This window comes from Lepisosteus platostomus, chromosome 9 (assembly GCF_059453375.1).
Source record: "Lepisosteus platostomus isolate fLepPlt1 chromosome 9, fLepPlt1.hap1, whole genome shotgun sequence".
In the NCBI taxonomy this organism is placed as follows: Eukaryota; Metazoa; Chordata; class Actinopteri; order Semionotiformes; family Lepisosteidae; genus Lepisosteus; species Lepisosteus platostomus.
Window position 1 is genome coordinate 10,337,671 of NC_142619.1, and position 17,836 is coordinate 10,355,506.

General features: G+C 35.2%; 1 protein-coding gene and 1 long non-coding RNA gene across 4 annotated transcripts in view; one reads left to right on the top strand and one right to left on the bottom strand.

The window, feature by feature from the left end:
• LOC148654540 (uncharacterized) overlaps positions 1 to 17,836 on the bottom strand; it is a 214,658-nt gene that overhangs the window by 33,471 nt on the left and 163,351 nt on the right. The gene's annotated exons all lie outside the window — the stretch shown is intronic.
• The window catches only part of ptn (pleiotrophin), a 98,042-nt gene that overhangs the window by 361 nt on the left and 79,845 nt on the right, over positions 1 to 17,836 (top strand). The window lies entirely within an intron of this gene.

Consider the following 17,836-nt stretch of genomic DNA (forward strand, 5'->3'; position numbering starts at 1 on the left):
AGTGGTGAAATTATCATTTATATGATTATTTTCTTTACTAATATAAAAATGTAAAGATGTATGTATGTATGCAAACTCAGAAACAAAAAACTGACAATAAAGTTAACCACAACTGAGCAAGGGCTAGAGTATTTTAACAGCTGGCATTTTCATAATTTGTGATAATTGCGAGATCTCACTTTAAGGATCTGAATTAGCGGTTGGAGCTCTTTTTTGCCTTGAGTTTATGCAACAGGTGTCTTCACTTTGGCTTGATCATACATAGTACTTTTTTTTAGTGTTCTTTGAATATTTTAGTAAGAAATGTTTGGAAAACTGTTCATTAAAGTAAAAATCCTTATGTATATGACATTTGTTATATCTTAATAGTAAATATATCTTAATACATTTTAAAACTTTACTGTCATTATTGTGTAACCAAATCTAATTAAATACAGTACCTCACATATGATTTTCATTCAGTACACAGTTATAATTTTGTTTCCATCTATAACCCATTTGCAGGTGGATTTGGACAAGCTGGCAATAAACGTTGTACCAAATACAACAACAAAAATGTTATAGGCAACAGTTACATTGTCCAGAATTGGATAATAAAACTGTGCATTTTACCACATGATCCAAATGTTTTCAGATATCTATTAAGAAATATTATTTTCTTTTTTGTGGTAGATGCATCATTTTTTTGTATGAAGTATTTGTGAAATCCTACACAGACAACCTTTCTGAAATACATTGAAATCTGTTGAAAAATGAGTTCAGATAAGCCCAGTTAGAGAGTATTTCTTTTTTTACTTTATTATTGAAGGTTAATAAATACAATTGTTATATTGATATTGAAACAATTCAATTGTTATGCATTTCTAAGTCAATTCCAATACAATGTTCTGTACACTTAATTGTACAGGATCTTTCTGCTCAGGATTGTCATCCCAAGTTAGAAATTGGCATGAATTACAATGCAATTTTCTCATTAAATATTGCAGCTGATGCTGATTAACGAATGAATACAAATGGTATTTCAACGCATGGTATTCTGAGTCTGGCTGTTGCTCCTGAGGAAAGAAGTAATTTACAATTGAGTTACAATTTTCAAAGATTTTCAGAGCTTGTAGGAATTCAAGTCTGAGAACTACTGGTTCTTATAAGAAAAAATGAAATATTGGTTGCTTGTGGATTAACCTTATTCAATTGCCTTGGCATAGCTAGAGCCAGAAAATAGCAGAGCTGTGTATGTGTTTGGCTAGGGAGAGTGGGGGAGTTATCACACAAGAGAAGAAATTGGGTCAAACCTGACAGGAATAGGAAACTAAGAAACCTCCAACAACACTCATATTGATTAGGTTAGATATGACTCATTAAACAAGTAGCCCATGTGGTTAGGTTCCAAAATAAAATAGAAAACATTAAATCTGTTCTTTCTACATTTCTCCATTGGAATCTGTTTATAAAAAGCATTAGAATTGAGAAGCAATTATGTTAATTTGAATGTTATGCCATCATACTGTATATATTGGTATTTGTCACTGACTCTCGCTCTAGCATTTTCTAAGGATATTACTTCTTGCCAGTTTTTGTGATATTCGGCCCTAACTGGCTTTTATGTTTTGGGTTAGCACCCAACATGTCTTATTGCTAGAGGTACACTTAATCTTTAACATGAATTATTCTTCATATGAAGAAGGAACCAGACAATTAGACAAATCCATGTCAACTGCTGATTTTGCCATCTTTTTACTCATTCAGTTCCTTGCAATCAGTGCACAGAGAAATTCCTTTTGACGGACTTCATTTATTTCCCATTTCCCATTCCCTACAAACAGATCACAGATGCCTTTGAACAAATGATCAAAAATATACCAGGCTTCTTCTGCTTAATGTTATTCCAAATGATATCTCTTTTTCTGTTTTCACTTGCCCAGTTGTTGTAGATTTCACCAAGCAATACTTTAAAAAGTATAGGATGTGAACTCATAAACTGGTGAACTGCATCATACTATCTTTCTATCTTGCATCACATGTGCATTAACGATAATATGTTTTTTCTTTGTCATGCAATCTGTTTTAGGGTACATCCAATGAATATGACCTGCATCCTTGATGCATTGTTTGATCATAAGAAACACACCAGCAGTGAGAGGTGATTGGCTGTAACTCTGCTGTGTTTCAGTTATTCTCAATGAATGAGTTCTGAATGGAAAATAAGTGTTAAGCCTCCAGCATTCATCCTGTGAATTATTATTCTTCTGAAAACATTGACCTTTCACTTGAGAACAGAAACAGCAAAAGGCCTCATAAGCTCTCTGCCATCCTCACACTTTGCTTTTCTAGACCAAATCAGGCCCAGTGCCAGGTCATACTGTACCACTGCCAGTGGCTGATAAAATGAAATACACTCTAAAGCAAGTGCTATGGTGAGGCACCAGGGTGACAGTCCCAAGATGAAAGAACGTCAGTTTCAGATTGTCGTGGTTCAGGTGCTGCACACGAATTCAGAGATTACACAGTTCGAACAGGTCAGGGTAAATTAATTGAGGAAGACAATTGACTTGAGATGTACAAAAGGAGTCAAAGCTTTATTTTTTCTGATTTTCCAAATTACTTTTAAAAGAAATGCTACCTATTTATCCAAAAAAGATTAAAACGTTGTTAAAGAGTTTTGACAAATATGAATATTGCTGTAATAAATCTGGAAGTACTGAAACTTGTTTTAAATATTATTATGTGATATTGCTTATGTCTACAACAACTATGGTTTATTTAACAAAAGAAGCAGTATTTGAACTGGGTAGTATTCACATTAGTCTTTTTTCTAACAATCTTTGAGAAATGTCGCAAAATATATATACAGTAACTACTGTATATAGTTATGTCTGGTATTACAGTGGGTAGTAAAGAAAAACAGCAAGTAATCTCAGTGACACAAACCACTAAAATCAGCATCAAGCATTTGCAGTTTCACCAGTTAACAGTCACACCACACACATTTGTTCTCTTTTGTTGGTGAACAAAGGAGATCACACACACTAGCTACTGAACTTCCAGAACATGAGCTGTTGGTGTGAAGTGGTGTGGACAATGTATAGAACAAACCTGTGCACTTGAATGGTGAAGCATTGAAGCCTGGCAGGTTTTTTGGTTTGAATCCTCAAGGAGTCTGTGGCTTGATAGATTCCACAAATTAGCTTTGCTCTAATTCAGAAGACTTTCTTTTCTTGGTTACTGCATTAGCAAAAAAAAAAGCAGGAAGCTGCAATTCCTATGGGGTTGGAAGGGTTTGCATTGCAGGCAGCATTAAAAGTGAGGGGTCTGGAAACTGAGCACTGTCTGTATTGCAATGACAAAATATTCCTTAAACAAGCAAAAGGGATAACAAATTAACTCATTGCTGTGCAAATTCTTTATTTTTCAATGAACACATCCAGCAAGCTGTCTTTTGTGCTTTTGGGAGTAACATCAATCACAGGATATCCCAGTAATCAAGAAAAAAAAAACTGCACTTGGCTTATTTTCCTTATTATGGCTGAGTCTTTGAGAAGTGGAGCTGGTATTGATACAGTACACAAAGCAGTTTTATTGTTTATTGTTAACTTGAGAGTTTCTGGAGCTGTGGTGCACAGAATGGCAGGGGAACATAATGAGGTCTGTGTTTGTCCTTAAGTTATTTTTACATTGGGTTTTCTCAATTGTTGCTTGAATAAAATAACATTATTTATATGAATGCTTATTATTTTCATGAAGGAAACCACCAAACAGTATGCACGTACTGTAGTTCTAATTGTGTATAACATTTAGCAACAAACAGCAAAAAGCTACAAGGTACTCAACACAATTTTCTGTGTCAAAATAATATTGTTTGGCTGACAGCCAATATGTTTGTTCAGTTACAAACTTTTATAAAATTAGGATTGCATTGGATCTGAAAATTAAAGTCACTCTAGAAGAATATTGTTTAAAATTCTGAGACAAAAATAATTATCTGTTTACCTTTACAAATACTTTTTTTACAGTAGTACATCACAGAAAAAGCAGAACAATGCACAAAAGACCAGTGAAATAAAAGTAAATAAAAAATCACAAAAAGAAACTGTCAAGCTCAATGGACACATTAAGTAAAATTAAATATAAGTATAATGAAACAACAATAAAACTGTAAAAAATGAAATTCAAGAGAATAAGCTTATCTTTGAGGAGGCTGTCTTTCTGTGCAAAGGTTATTCAGTTTTTGCATTTAGGTCTTTTTAAATAGTTTGTTCTAAACAAAAACTGACAAAGCTACAGTTATATAACTTTGATGCAATTGCTGCCCTTCCAGAGTGGTAAGCCCCAAAGGCTAATGGGACCTACTTACGTATGTGTACAGAACACAGTCCAGCCTCACTCAGAATATAATGTGACCTAATTTTGTACACAATATTGTATTTGAATTAGTTGTGTGGGCTTACTATAGCCATACTGTAAAGTGATAAAACAAGCATGTTTGATTGGATTTAACTATTAAGAGCTAATACAGGAGAATACGTTTTTTTTTTATTTGCAGAAGAAAAAGTAGTTAAGAATATGAAGATCACAAAAATATAAACAATGCATTTTTAATAAGTATCCCAGTGTTATTGCATGATGAAAATGACATACACTGGTATTTATCTTAAAGGTAAAAAGGCTTTTCTCTAACGAAATTACCATATTTGTATTCATGATAAAAGTTGCATCTCACTAAAGCTGGAAAAAAAATACTACTGGTGTTTACCTTGTTAGGAGTAAGCGTAACTTATTAGTTTTTATAATGAAGGGCTTGTAAAGTAGCAACTTCATATATTAAAACCACAGGTTCCACAAAGCAGAACAGATATGTTTTGTTCAGTTTAAGAGTTAAGTAACCTTCTGATCCCAGGCTTCAGTTAAAAACTGCTGTAGTGTAACAGAGCTGTGACCAAACATGTCAGTTTGGTAGCTTGGGTACTTCTAGACTGTGTACGGTTCCTCAGAAGCTACTGTATGAAGTGTTTACAGGTTAAATTGCTAGATATTCAAGACACTATTGAAACTACCTGGCCTTTAACACTGATCAATTTGTGTACACTAAGGTTCCATTTAATACTAAATTTACCATGCACTTGAGTTTATTTATGAAGCTTGCAATTCAAATCAGTTAGTAACTTTCACAGTAACAAAATTCCTGGCATTAGAAAAATATTAAAGCAATTTATTTGATCTTATTTGTGTGAAATAATCAATGTGAGAATTTGTTATTAAATGGGTGTGCAGCCAAATACTGTACAAACATTGGTAAGCAATAGTATCACTTTTGTCAAGTGTAAGTGAATACTATAAGTATTGTGATTTTCTTGAAAATCAGGTACAATTAAGCAAGAAAGCAAAAATACTTCAGAAACTCATTAAATTCAGACACAGAGACTCAGAAAACCATGTCATTATGCAATAGGAAAGAGCTGGAAAAAAAGAGTGCTACAAAAGTGTGGTAGAACACATTTTAGTTTTCGTAGAACAAATCATTTGAGCATTGCTATTTTTTATGAAAGTACGCACATTGCAAGAATTAAAAAAAACAGTACAAAGGTGCCCTTTGGAATTGCTATCAGAATTGGGTTCTATGAAGTGCACAGTTTAGGTACAGTACTTCACCTATGTCCAGTCAAGATCAAGTTCCCCTCTTGATACTTACAGGTATTTGTATACTCGCTCTCTCTGTTTGTTTGTCCGTTGACATTACTTTCCCCTGGGGACGGAAGTGTTTGTGCTTGTTGTTTGTGTTTCTGTAATTAACACAGTCTCCTGTTTCTCTCAGCACACCGGAGAGAAAAAGAAAGTAAGGGGAGGAGTTTTGAGACAAGAGCACGGGGGAAATGTATGATCTGTAGGTATATTTTAGTTGTCATTGCTTCTGAAGCTTTTGTGTTCACATTGTGCTTTACAGGCATGTTAAGGAAATGTTTACTATAAATTCTGTCAAACATAAAATCATTTCAAATGAACTTTTTTTCAAACTACTTTTAACATGGAATTTATAAAACCTGAGAGAATCAGAGATTATAGACCTTCAAGATGACGATGAAAAGCAACATTAAGTCTTTTAAAAGAGATTGATAAATTTTATTCAGATAAATTCACAAATCCCATATTGTAAAAGGGCAAAAGAAAAAGGACACTGGAAGAAACAAAGACATTTTTGTAGTCATATCTAAAGTCCTCACACCTACAGTGCTACAAACCTTAAACGAATGTCAAATACTTTATGCGATGACATCAACCCCCATACTGTATGTGAGAGATTTTAATGCTATGAAAGTTTCAAATGTTTAACATGAAACTAGGTTCATGTTAAATTTAGGTTCTGTTTATCATGTCACACTTTACACAATTCAAAACTGCTCTATCACCACCTCAAAACTAATGGAACAACAGCGAAGAGCGAAGAGGTTACAGTGCACCATATAATCTAATTCATGTGGTAGTATTTTGTTGATGACTGGAAAACAACATTTGCAGTTTGCAATTTGGATTGCTTATTAACAGATTGGGAGATATGCCAGTGCCGCAGCCTTAAAAGAACTCCAACAAATCCCAGATGAGATAAAGAGTAGAACATGTTCAACACTTTCTCCTTTTTAAAAACCTCATTAAACTGATACCATGCATACACTTCACATCTCAAAGCAACTATGACCCTATCAAGTAAACTGTCACTTTGTATACACATGTGCAATCTGTTATGTTCATTAACTGCTTTTTACCAATTCCCAAGTTGAATGGTTTTTATTATTATTTTTCAAAGAAGAATATCACTAAAAGTTACGAAGAAATTATATCTGCCAAGATGTAGTACTTTATTACTCACAGTTTCTTCCATACAATATTTAGGACTTAGGGGAACAAGAAGCTTGGTAAGCAAATCCCTCTAACTTCATATAAACCAGTTTGAAATAATGAAATCTTGGGTGTTGGGGGTTATTATGTGACTGTCCCGGCTTTATAAAGGGCCAATGTAAGACTCAATTAATGGTGTACTGTTGTACATTGTAGTAGTAGAAAATAATCACAATCTTCAGTGAATCACTGTATTAAAAGCAAGTTTTCTGTAAGAACAAACATGTCTGAGTTATACGGATTGGGTATAAAATGTACTGTGCATTTTCCCATGGTGGCAGAAACTGTTTCTGTCTGTAATTGGGCTTTTTTCCAATTGAAAGAAAGGTTTAAGTCAAAACAGTCCTAACTTTATAAATACAATTACAGTAACTTTACATCAGATTTTACAGTCCATTTCTGGTGCTCAAGTATAAGTAAAACCAGGGCTCCTACAATGGAAATACAGTACTGTATGTACAATAATATGCAATAAACAATAACATGCAGTATGTGCAATAAAATGGTCCAGTGCATGTGGAGAGAATTATAGCACTCAGTAGGTATGCTATAGCAGACTTTATGACATGTACTGTATATACTGAACAGAGCAGAAAATATAGATGCTAGAAAGTGTAGTCTTGGCATTAATGTGTGGTTAATTTTACCATGAGCAGTTTCTGCAGTTTCTGTGAGGAGAATGGAGACATACAGGAGATTGTACAGCCAGGAAAACAGTGTGGTTGTCATAGGTCATTTATCAACAGCCAATATATGTTGTTATCACAATTAAAGGACTATGAAGTCAGCAAAAAAAGCATCTTAAATTGTTCTTCTGGCCTTAGTATCTGGTGTTTGTTTCAGCTGGCTAGTACTTAATTATAGGCAGGAGAATTACTTGTCTTACAGTTTGTGAATATGATGGTGTATCTTTTGTTTTTTATTATTTTGTCCTTTTCTTGTGAATTGTGAGAGTTTTTATGGTAGCTGAAATAAATTTACTGTTTAGTATTAATGTAGTCAATGATATTATTGTTCTCTTTATGTTCTCACATGTTTTAGAGCACATAGACCAGAGCACAGCAGCAGCCAAGGTATGCAGAGCACAGCCACACTTTGTGAGGTGTCAGATGGAAGGATGAAGTCAGAATGAATTAACACTGTTATCCTTTAGTTCGTGTTGACTGGCTTAGCAAGGTTTCTTAGGGACTTCAGTTCGATGAGGTATTCTCAGAGCCTGGCGTGGGAGGACTGATTAGCATTGTCACAGTCTGCCCTCAGAAAATAGCCTTCTAGGCTCAGAACTCCCAACTTGTCTAGAATATTTGCATACATCTTGGTACTTTACTCTCATTTTGATGGAATTACCTCTAATCAAAACTAAATTTGGCAGCATTAGATTTCCCAGTACAGAAACACTGACCTATAAAGAAGTGCTGTTTAGAAGAAGTGCCCAAGATTTCGAAGAATCAGTATGGATTTTCTGATTTAGAAAATAAAATACATTGTAATTCACATTAAGCAGCAGTTTTAGAGTATTCTATGTGTTCTAAACAGCTAAGAGCTGATTTTACCAGAAAGTAAACTAAAAAGGAACCTGACAGCATAGCATTATATTCATCATTGTCTCGGCCTCCACTAAGCAGACACAAGCCCTTGCTTCTTTCCACAGACGCCGACGCACATTCGAATTATCCAACCACATCCCTAGTCCTGCACCACACCATCCAACCACCCACTACTTCAGGGCTCCTCGCCTGCACCTCCTCACTCAGTATTACATCTGTACTTATAGAGCTCCCCTTCATTATAAACTCTTCGTCTGAGAAAACCATCATCTTGAGAAAACCCAGCTTCTCGACCTACACATCCTCCTGACCACGACTTTTGGCAACGCGACTCGGCTAAGTACTCCCTGCTTCCGCTCTCCATACAATTTCCTTGTCTTACATCTTTTGCTCAGCACCACATAGGGTCCAATCCCCTTGCTGTACCCTCCGGTGCGTTACAATCATGTCCTAGGGCCTCAATTCCTGATCTTACTGCAGGGGTATTTTTAAGTGACAATATTCCAGCAGGTCAATATCCTCATGTAATGGTGGCTGTCATGTGAAACAAGAATACGACAGGCAAGCCATCAACACCTTACTTGTAAAAAAAAACCCCGATGATGATTTTGAGAAAGACAAGGATGACATGTGGCATCTAGGGCTCATAGACCAGTGAACAGGCATATGCTTCGCTGAACACTTTTAAGCGGAAAGGCTCTACTAGACAGCGCCTACAACTTGGCAAAAAGCGTGTGTCACAGATATCCAGCTTCTATTGATTACAACACTGGCCATAATTAGCATGTGACTTTAACAGTAGAACTCCTGTTGATCATTCCATTTGATGACAAATCAGCATAAAACATTTACCTCAATCGTGACTTTCAATGAAATGTTAGAACACCTACAGAAAAGATCATCATTTTGCTGATAGATATCTTTTACAGAGCAAACATATTTTATTAAATGTTTACTGTATGTACAATTGCTCTTACTACATAAACAAAGAAAAATGTCAAGGTTTCTTTTTGGTATGAACAGTGCTAGAATTATTTCAGGTGTTGTGAATGTAAACCTAATTCAATAATTCATATATTGAATTATTATAGAATTTAATTTTATTTTGTTGATAAAATTAAGTTTTACAAGGCTTTTATGTCACTTACTTAAGATAAGTAGGTGATTTAAAGCTCTGATTAGGTAATGGACTGACTTTGGCCTCCCACAGTTGTCTCTTTTGTATTTCATTAACAGAATGTAGTCTGTGTTTTGATCTGTGCTTGATCTGTTTTTATAATTAAGGCTCCTAGGTATATTTGCTTGCCACTGTGTCTTGTGAACACTTGTATCTTGCTTTTAAATGTTGCCCTTAGATAATTCGTATTTCCATATATCACGGGAGACATAAAAAAAGTTGTCAGCATGTCAAAGTATGTCAGTAAGCAAAAAAATTAAACAATACAAAAAAATACAAATAAGGAAAATGTGAATCTAGGACTACTGTACAGTATGTCTGTGAAGGATACTATCATAGACTGTTTGGTCGGGTGCTTGTTTGGTTGTACTTTTCTGTAGTGCCATAGCTGGTAGTGGGAACAATTCACCAAAGCATGATATTCCCTTGAAGTTTCCCCTCCCCACCAAGAAAGGCATAATGTAGAATAGCCAATAAAACTTAAATTGCATGTGTTTCACATATGAGAGGAAATCAAAGCATGCTGAGAAAACTTACATCGGGATAATACACAGCCTATACAAATTCACAAAAGGAACACAGAATACACAGAAGAAAAGTAATGATTTGTGAGAAGGACTGGGATTACATGTGGCATATATAGGGCTCATACTGTTTACTATCATGTCCCCAATGCATAATGTATAACTATCCATCTATCATGATCATTTATTTCTGTTAAGGGTTGTGACGACCTGATTCCATAAGTAGTGAGTGCAGGACTGTTACATGGATGGGACACCAGTCATTATCCCCTAACATATACAATATTCTCACATGGAAAAATTAGAGTCACCAATTAACCTAGCCAGCATGTCTTTTGATGGTGGAAGTAATAGAAAGGAATTATGTGAGTAAACTGGAACATACAGAGAAAACCTATGTAATCACTCAGAGAAAAAGTAAGCAGAAGGTGCCCAAAGCTTTAATAGAACCTGCTGTTGTATCAAAAAGCTGTGAGACAGAGGCATTAACAATCCCATTTAAAACTAATAAAGTGATTCTTGTTTATCCATTGTGTGTATGCTCTGCACTTTTATTTTTTATTTAAATATTTTATACAATTATATTACTAAAATTTATTTACATCATATTATATATTACTATTTTAAAATAATTCTCCACTCAGATAATTTGCTGTGATTTTTGTTTTGGGAGTGGGACAGCATGTTATTTCAATACGTACATAATGAAGATGAAATACAGTATATGTTTAGTCAAAAAACTCTGATTCAAAATAAACAATGCCACCTATGATCCTCCAAAATCACATACAACAGCAAATCTGGTGTCTCTTAGAGGTCTCCTATCCTTCTATTGAAAAGGGCCAACCTTTGCTTAGCTTCTGAGAGTAAATTAGTGGTGAACTCTACTGTCATACAGACAAATAGAGACAAGCCCAACATCAATCATTTTCAGTTTAAGTGAGAAAGCTAAATTTCTTTAGCTTAATGGATTGACTGATACATCATAAGCATAAGGAGCTGCAACAATAGATGTGGTTGTTGAAAAATACTGGGAGCTAAAGTCTATTTTCTCATATTTTGTGAGAACACGTTTTGGCTGTAGTTGGGGTTTGTCTTCCAGTTGAACCTTTGTTCTGATCTCTATTCAATCTGAATTCTATTTCTAACAATGAGAAACATGTGTTGTGCTTTAGGAGAAACGCATGTTTTCACAGGCTGTAGTCCAATATCAATATATACTGTACTTACAAGAGAAATGGATTTAGACAAAATATATAGTCACCATCAGATACTAGGTTTGACATTTCCATTTGGGTAAACATTTTGATTTAATATAGATTTTAATGTAACTGGCATAGATATAACTGAAAGCGGTATATACAGTAAATAACCAGAAATTAAAGTATATATGGATATGATATATATATATATTTTATGTTTCGAGATTTTTTTCTCAGTGTAAATTTAATTTTGAGGCAGAATAAAACCCTCACAGGAGTATCCAGTTATTTTACTTTAAAAACAAAACAAAGGGGAAAAGGCATCACTTCTCGGCGGCTCAGTTCTGTGTCATTTGCAGTTCTCATATTGTATCAAGTATTCACCTGGTAGCCATATGCTTATGCTGCAAGAATTGTTCATCACATCCCCATCACAGTTCTTTAAAAAAGGTGCAAAATCATAGACATTTCCACCCATTTGAGAAATAGAACTTCTAGAAATTCTTTCTAGATATAGAAAGATATAATGTAAACTGCACTTTAAGTGCAGAAACGTTCATATAAACATCTTTCATAAAAAAGGGATCATTAATTATATTAATTAAGTATATAATTAAGCTAATTCCACAGGAAAATGGGTTGAAATAACTAAATCAACAAACAAGTGGAAAATGTTGCTATTTACATATCGGGAATGAAATACACAGAGATACAAAAGAATGTTGTTGCAGCATTTGCAGTATACAGTAGCTTCCTCTGCAGACTGGTACATTAAAAACCACCTCATGTTGATAAATCACTAAGGGACTTTAAGAAACTGGTGCCCACACAGAAATTGGTGATCAGTTGGTTGTAATTACATAAGACCTGTGCTATGTGAGGGTCATTCTTAAACAGATTTTCCAGGTTGTCCCATTAATAAAATCTAAACTTATTTTCCCCATGATTCACAAAAGCTGTCATGACTAATAGACTTCTTTGCCTGTGCATTTATGGTGAGTAAAAAATTAATTGCAAATTACAAACATTTCAAAGAAGTTTGCTTCAAACACAATTTTTACCATTCAGAACAGATGTTAAAGGTTACAAAGTAAAAGCTTCATAGATTATAAATGACAACATCTAACAAAAAGTACTATTATGATTTATTTTTAAAAAGCACCATTTTGTAGCAATATTGTACTGGTGCTGATCATTTCGTTGTTTTGTCAGTAGTTGAGGATTGTCATATACATGCTCTTTAACACCTGGAGCACTGGTTTCTTTAATTGTGCCTTTTTGTACCCCAAATTAAGTGTGTTCCAGAGTTACCAGAATTATAGGTAGAAAATTTAAAAAATTATACCATGTAAAAATGTTTTTTTAAGAAGAAAAAGCTAAATTGAATAAAACAATATCAGAATTCATAACTATAGAAGTTATTCATATAAAGTATAGCTATTGTAACCACTTCTTGTATTTTCCAGCTGTTACATTAGTATCCAAGGCAACAATTTTTAGTAAATGCAGTTTATGTAATTCAAGTGAAATTCATCAAAATTCTTTTTAGTCCACCTAAATAGATTGCAGCCTATTTCAAGTTAAAAATTCCAAACACAAGCAGCTTATTTTATTCATCTTGAGTCAATTTTAAATTATTTCAAATTAAAATGTTTGAATCCCCATTTAACTTTATACTCTAATGTATTGGAGCCATTAATTATTTCTTACAGCATATCTGGTGCCTGTTTCATTAGTACAATCATATTCAGCATCAGCTTAGATTTTATATATTTACTGTAATATTTATTTTTGCGAGGTCTTAAATTTAACTTACTATATATCTATACAGCGATGCAGTACTCACTGTAGTTACCATGTCTTAATTAGTACCAATCCAAGATACAGTAACTGTGTAGGTTGCACAGTATATACATATATACATATGTACAATATATAAAGTCGTACCTGTTACGAAGCGTTTTACAGGACCCTATGCAGACAGCAGAATCCGTAAGGGAGTGAAACAGACAACAAGTTCAAAAGTTCAGAGCTGGGTAATCCAAACGAGACAAAGACAAGGTTAGAAACCGGAACGGGATCCGGTGCAGGGACGGGGAATAGAAGCGGGGGTGACGAGGCCAGGTGCTCTGAACCATGGACTCGGCTATGTCAGGACATGAATAGGAGGCCTATGCCCTCAAGCCGCAGGTGCAGGGCGACTTGGTGGTAGGCGCGCCTGCGGGCCTGCGGGCGTCTATCTTCCAATGCAGAACCCGGAATAGAGTGAGCGTCTGGCTTTTAAGGAGGGGCAGGACTGGAGGCAGGTAACTAAATGTGAAAGAGCCGGAGCACCCTTAAGAGGAGGGATTACAATCGTGACAGTACGTCTTTATCTTGTCCTTTTTCTAAAACTAATGCCATTCTTATTACCAGTGCCAATATCCATCCAAGGCCTAGTGGTACAGTACATGAATGAAAGACTGAAAATGATGTACTGTACTACTGTAAATAAGACAGTTTGGATGTAGTAATCATATGAATGAGCCATAATCAGGATGATATTGATTTGTCACCACTAATGTTTTCACTGCAATGTTTTAACTTGTGTAATTCTGTATCTGTAACATACAGTATACAGATTTTGTATTAGTTTATTTACGTTATACTTTTATCCAAACCAACTGATATTCATGAAGTGTATTAAAATAAGTCATTTATTTAGTCTTCACCTAAATCTATACAGTACCTTGCAAATGTATTCAGCCCCTTTCAATTTGTTAAATTTTAAATGATGTACAGTATACACATTTTTAAATTAATATTTCTAATCAGAACTGTAATGCTCAAAACTGATTACGTTATCAAAACTTTCTCTGAGAGAGAGAAGCCAAATGTCAGCACAAAGCTGCAAAGAAAAATCCAACACTAAAATATGTTTGTACTGTATACAGTATATATTCACCCTCTTTTCTATAGCTAACATAGGTATACATCATCAGTAGGTATCAGCAAAATATTGAAAACATGAGATTTATGGTATTGATTCCAATTTAAGACAAAGAATAGATATATTTTCAATTTTGCTGGATCAAAAGTAACGCGTTTTCTAGACTTTATGTCTATTGTCTTATGATTCTGATAATTTTTTCTTGTTGTATTTCGTGAAATAAATTACAGGAAATGCAGTACCTGGCCCATGGTCACTAACCTCCTAGTAACATTATGTACTTGGCTGGCCTTGGCAGGCATACTGTAGTCCAACACTGAGGTGCTCAGCATGATTTTATATTAGATTTTGTGTCTGGGGGAAATTATATTTTCTGTACTTAACAGGATTGAAGGTGTCTAAAAATAACAATTTATTTAACAAGAGAGTGCTGTATCACTGCAAGCATGTTGGCTATTAGATAGACTCCATTTCTTGTTGATCTCTCCTCTCTATGGAAATCAGTGAAAACATACTGTAAATCTAACATTCTGTCGTAAATAATACAGTAACTGCTGAAAACTTTCAATAAGTGCAGGACAGAGGTATACACTGAGCAGCAACTGAGGCATTCAAGCAACTCCACTACAGATGATAATTTCGATTGGATTGAATGTGCAATTGTGAAAGACCAAAGGAAAATAGAGCAAATAAACTCAACATTAACCTGTGCACAACATATTCTATGGGTCATTGAAATACTGCAAATTGTTCACTTACTAGGTTCCGCGGAATCTCAGACTATCCGAAATCTGGATGGGTCTCTGCTATATTAATGCTATATTAATGTACAGGTATTAATGTCAGGCTGCTCACTGTTACCTAAAATATTTTACAAATGGGAAGTGCAGTATTAGACCTCCTTGACTGAATACACATCGATTTCCATATCTTGGTCTCAAAGAAGTATCTGTTATCCAGAGGACTTGCTACCAAAGGTAGGTCTTGATTTTAGGAAGTTGAGAAATTATACTACACTGAATCAAATGTATTGGCATAACAGTGCTTACTAGTTCCAAACAACTTTAGTTTTCACTATATTTAGATATATCATTTTCATCAGCTGCAGCTTACAAAATAATAGAAAGATGTTATGCAAATCTTGAAGAATAAGAAACAGCAAATTCCATCCATCCATCTATTTTCTAAACTGCTTTATCCAGTACAGAATAGTGGGGGAATAATAATAATAATAATAATAATAATAATAATAATAATAATAATAATAATAGTAAATAAACTTTATTTTATAAAGTGTCTTTAAAGGTAGCTTCTCAAAGCACTTTACAGAACAGCAACAACAACAATTAACAATAAACAATAAAAAATACACATACACAGATAAACATGATGAGAATACACAGAGGAGACAGTAGATGCTGGTGCTTAATACAGTAGGAGCAGAGGGGTAAAGAATGGAACCAGTTAAGTAAAGGCTCTTCTAAAGCAAAAGGTTTTGAGTCTGGATTTGAAGGAGTTTAGAGAAGGTGAATCTCTGATATCCTTGGTGAGAGAGTTTGTGAGCTTAGGGGCATAAGATGAGAAGGCCCTGTCACCAATAGAGTGTAGATGGGCTTGTTGGACAGATAGGAGACCAGAATTAGAGGAGCAAAGGTTGCGAGATGGGGAGTGGGGTGATAATAGCTTAAGCAGGTTCTAAGGTGCAAAGCCATGCAGAGTATTATAGGTGAGCATAAGGATTTTGAAGTTGGCACGAAACTTGACAGGAAGCCAGTACAAGGACTCCAGGATAGGAATAATGTGATCACTTGCACTAGACCTGGTCAGGATTCTGGCTGCCGAATTTTGGACATACTGTAGTCTGTTCAATGTGGATTTAGATACCCCAGCAAGTAGAGCACTACAGTAATCAAGACAAATGTGTTAATCATCTTTTCAGCCACTGTTTGTGATAACAAAGGGTGTAGTCTAGCGATATTTCTGAGGTGAAAGAAAGATGTTTAAACAATGTGCTGCACATGGGGGTCGGATGTTAAGCCTGAATCAAATTTTCAATTTAGACTGAAGCTCAAGTACAGACAGGGTTACAGGATTGGGTTCATAAAGTTGATGGGGGGTGCCAATAAGCATGACTTCAGTCTTGTCACAATTAAGATATGATTTATTGTTCCTGAGGAAATTTGTGGACACACAGCTCTTCTGTACATTTAAATATAATGCACACCCCCCCAAAAAAACATTGCACATCTCTCTATTGCACATGTATAACACATAACAAAATATAACATTTATAACATTACAAATGACACAATGACACTTATTGCACACAAGTGGATTGTAAAGGTCACAAATTGTGTTAATCATTGCCATTTGCGTTGACAGCTTTAATATATAGTGGAACAAAGGAATGTTTGCATCTGTTTGACTTACATTTGGGAACTCTAAAATGTTTGCCAGAAGAAAGAAGTTGGTATTCAGAATTGAGGATTTGGGAAGGGTTTTTTCTGCCTGTTTGATTATGGCTTTTTCAAAGATTGTCTGCAGGGAGGGGTGCTGTTTCACTCGCATGACCTTCAAAGCTGTTTGGATGAGATGGGTAATTTGCAAAATTTTGAGTCATTCAAGTTTTTATGTCAGAGATACAATTAGATAGAATAGAGAGAGCCACATCAGTGTCAGGTTTTGTATGGATGTATTATTGAGTATCATCAGGATAGAAATAATAGTTGAGGCCATGTGATCTTTAAAGCTGACCAAGTGGAAACTTGTAAATGCTGAAAAGTAGGGGACTCAGTATTGAGCCCTGAGGAACACCAGACCAATTTCAGACCAAAATCCACCAAGAGAGGCAAAGTAAAGCGATCAGTGAGGTAAGACTTGAACCATTTGAGAGCAGTGTCAGACACAGTCTTAAAACGAGAAACTAAGATGTTATGATTAACAGTGTCTAAAGCAGCACTAAGATCAAGAAGAATGAGCATAGAGAGAGAACCAGAATCAGAAGATATTAAAAGATCATTAGTAACTTTTAATAGGTTTATTCCATGCTGAAAAAAAGAAGAAAGAGAACACAACGTTTCGGCCGTGGAGCCTTCTTCAGGTGTGAGAGAGACAGGGCAGTAGGCAAAGGTAAAGTAGCTGGAGAACAAAGGTTGGGAGGGAGGAGGAGTGAGAGGTGGGAGCAGGGGACTGAAAGAGAGGCCAATCAAAAGGTGTGAAGTCAGAATGGGTGCAGAGAGGTGTGAAATGAAACTTCCAATGAATGGAGAAAATTTAAAAGAACAATAGTCTGTCGTTAAGGGAAGGGAGAATGTGTGATCCTAGCTGCAGAATAATTTTAGTTTCGGTGGTCTTTCTGATGTATGAGTTCGGAAAACCGTCTTTGAGAACACAGACGGAGAGATTAGAGTGGTCGTGGCCGTCAGAGGTGAAATGAGAAACAATGGGCTTGGAGAGATCTTTAATCTTCACAGCCCTGACATGTTCTCTGGAGCGGTCTCCGAGTCTCCTTCCTGTTTCTCCAATGTAGATGGCTGGGCATTTACTGCAAGAGATACGGTAAATAAGGT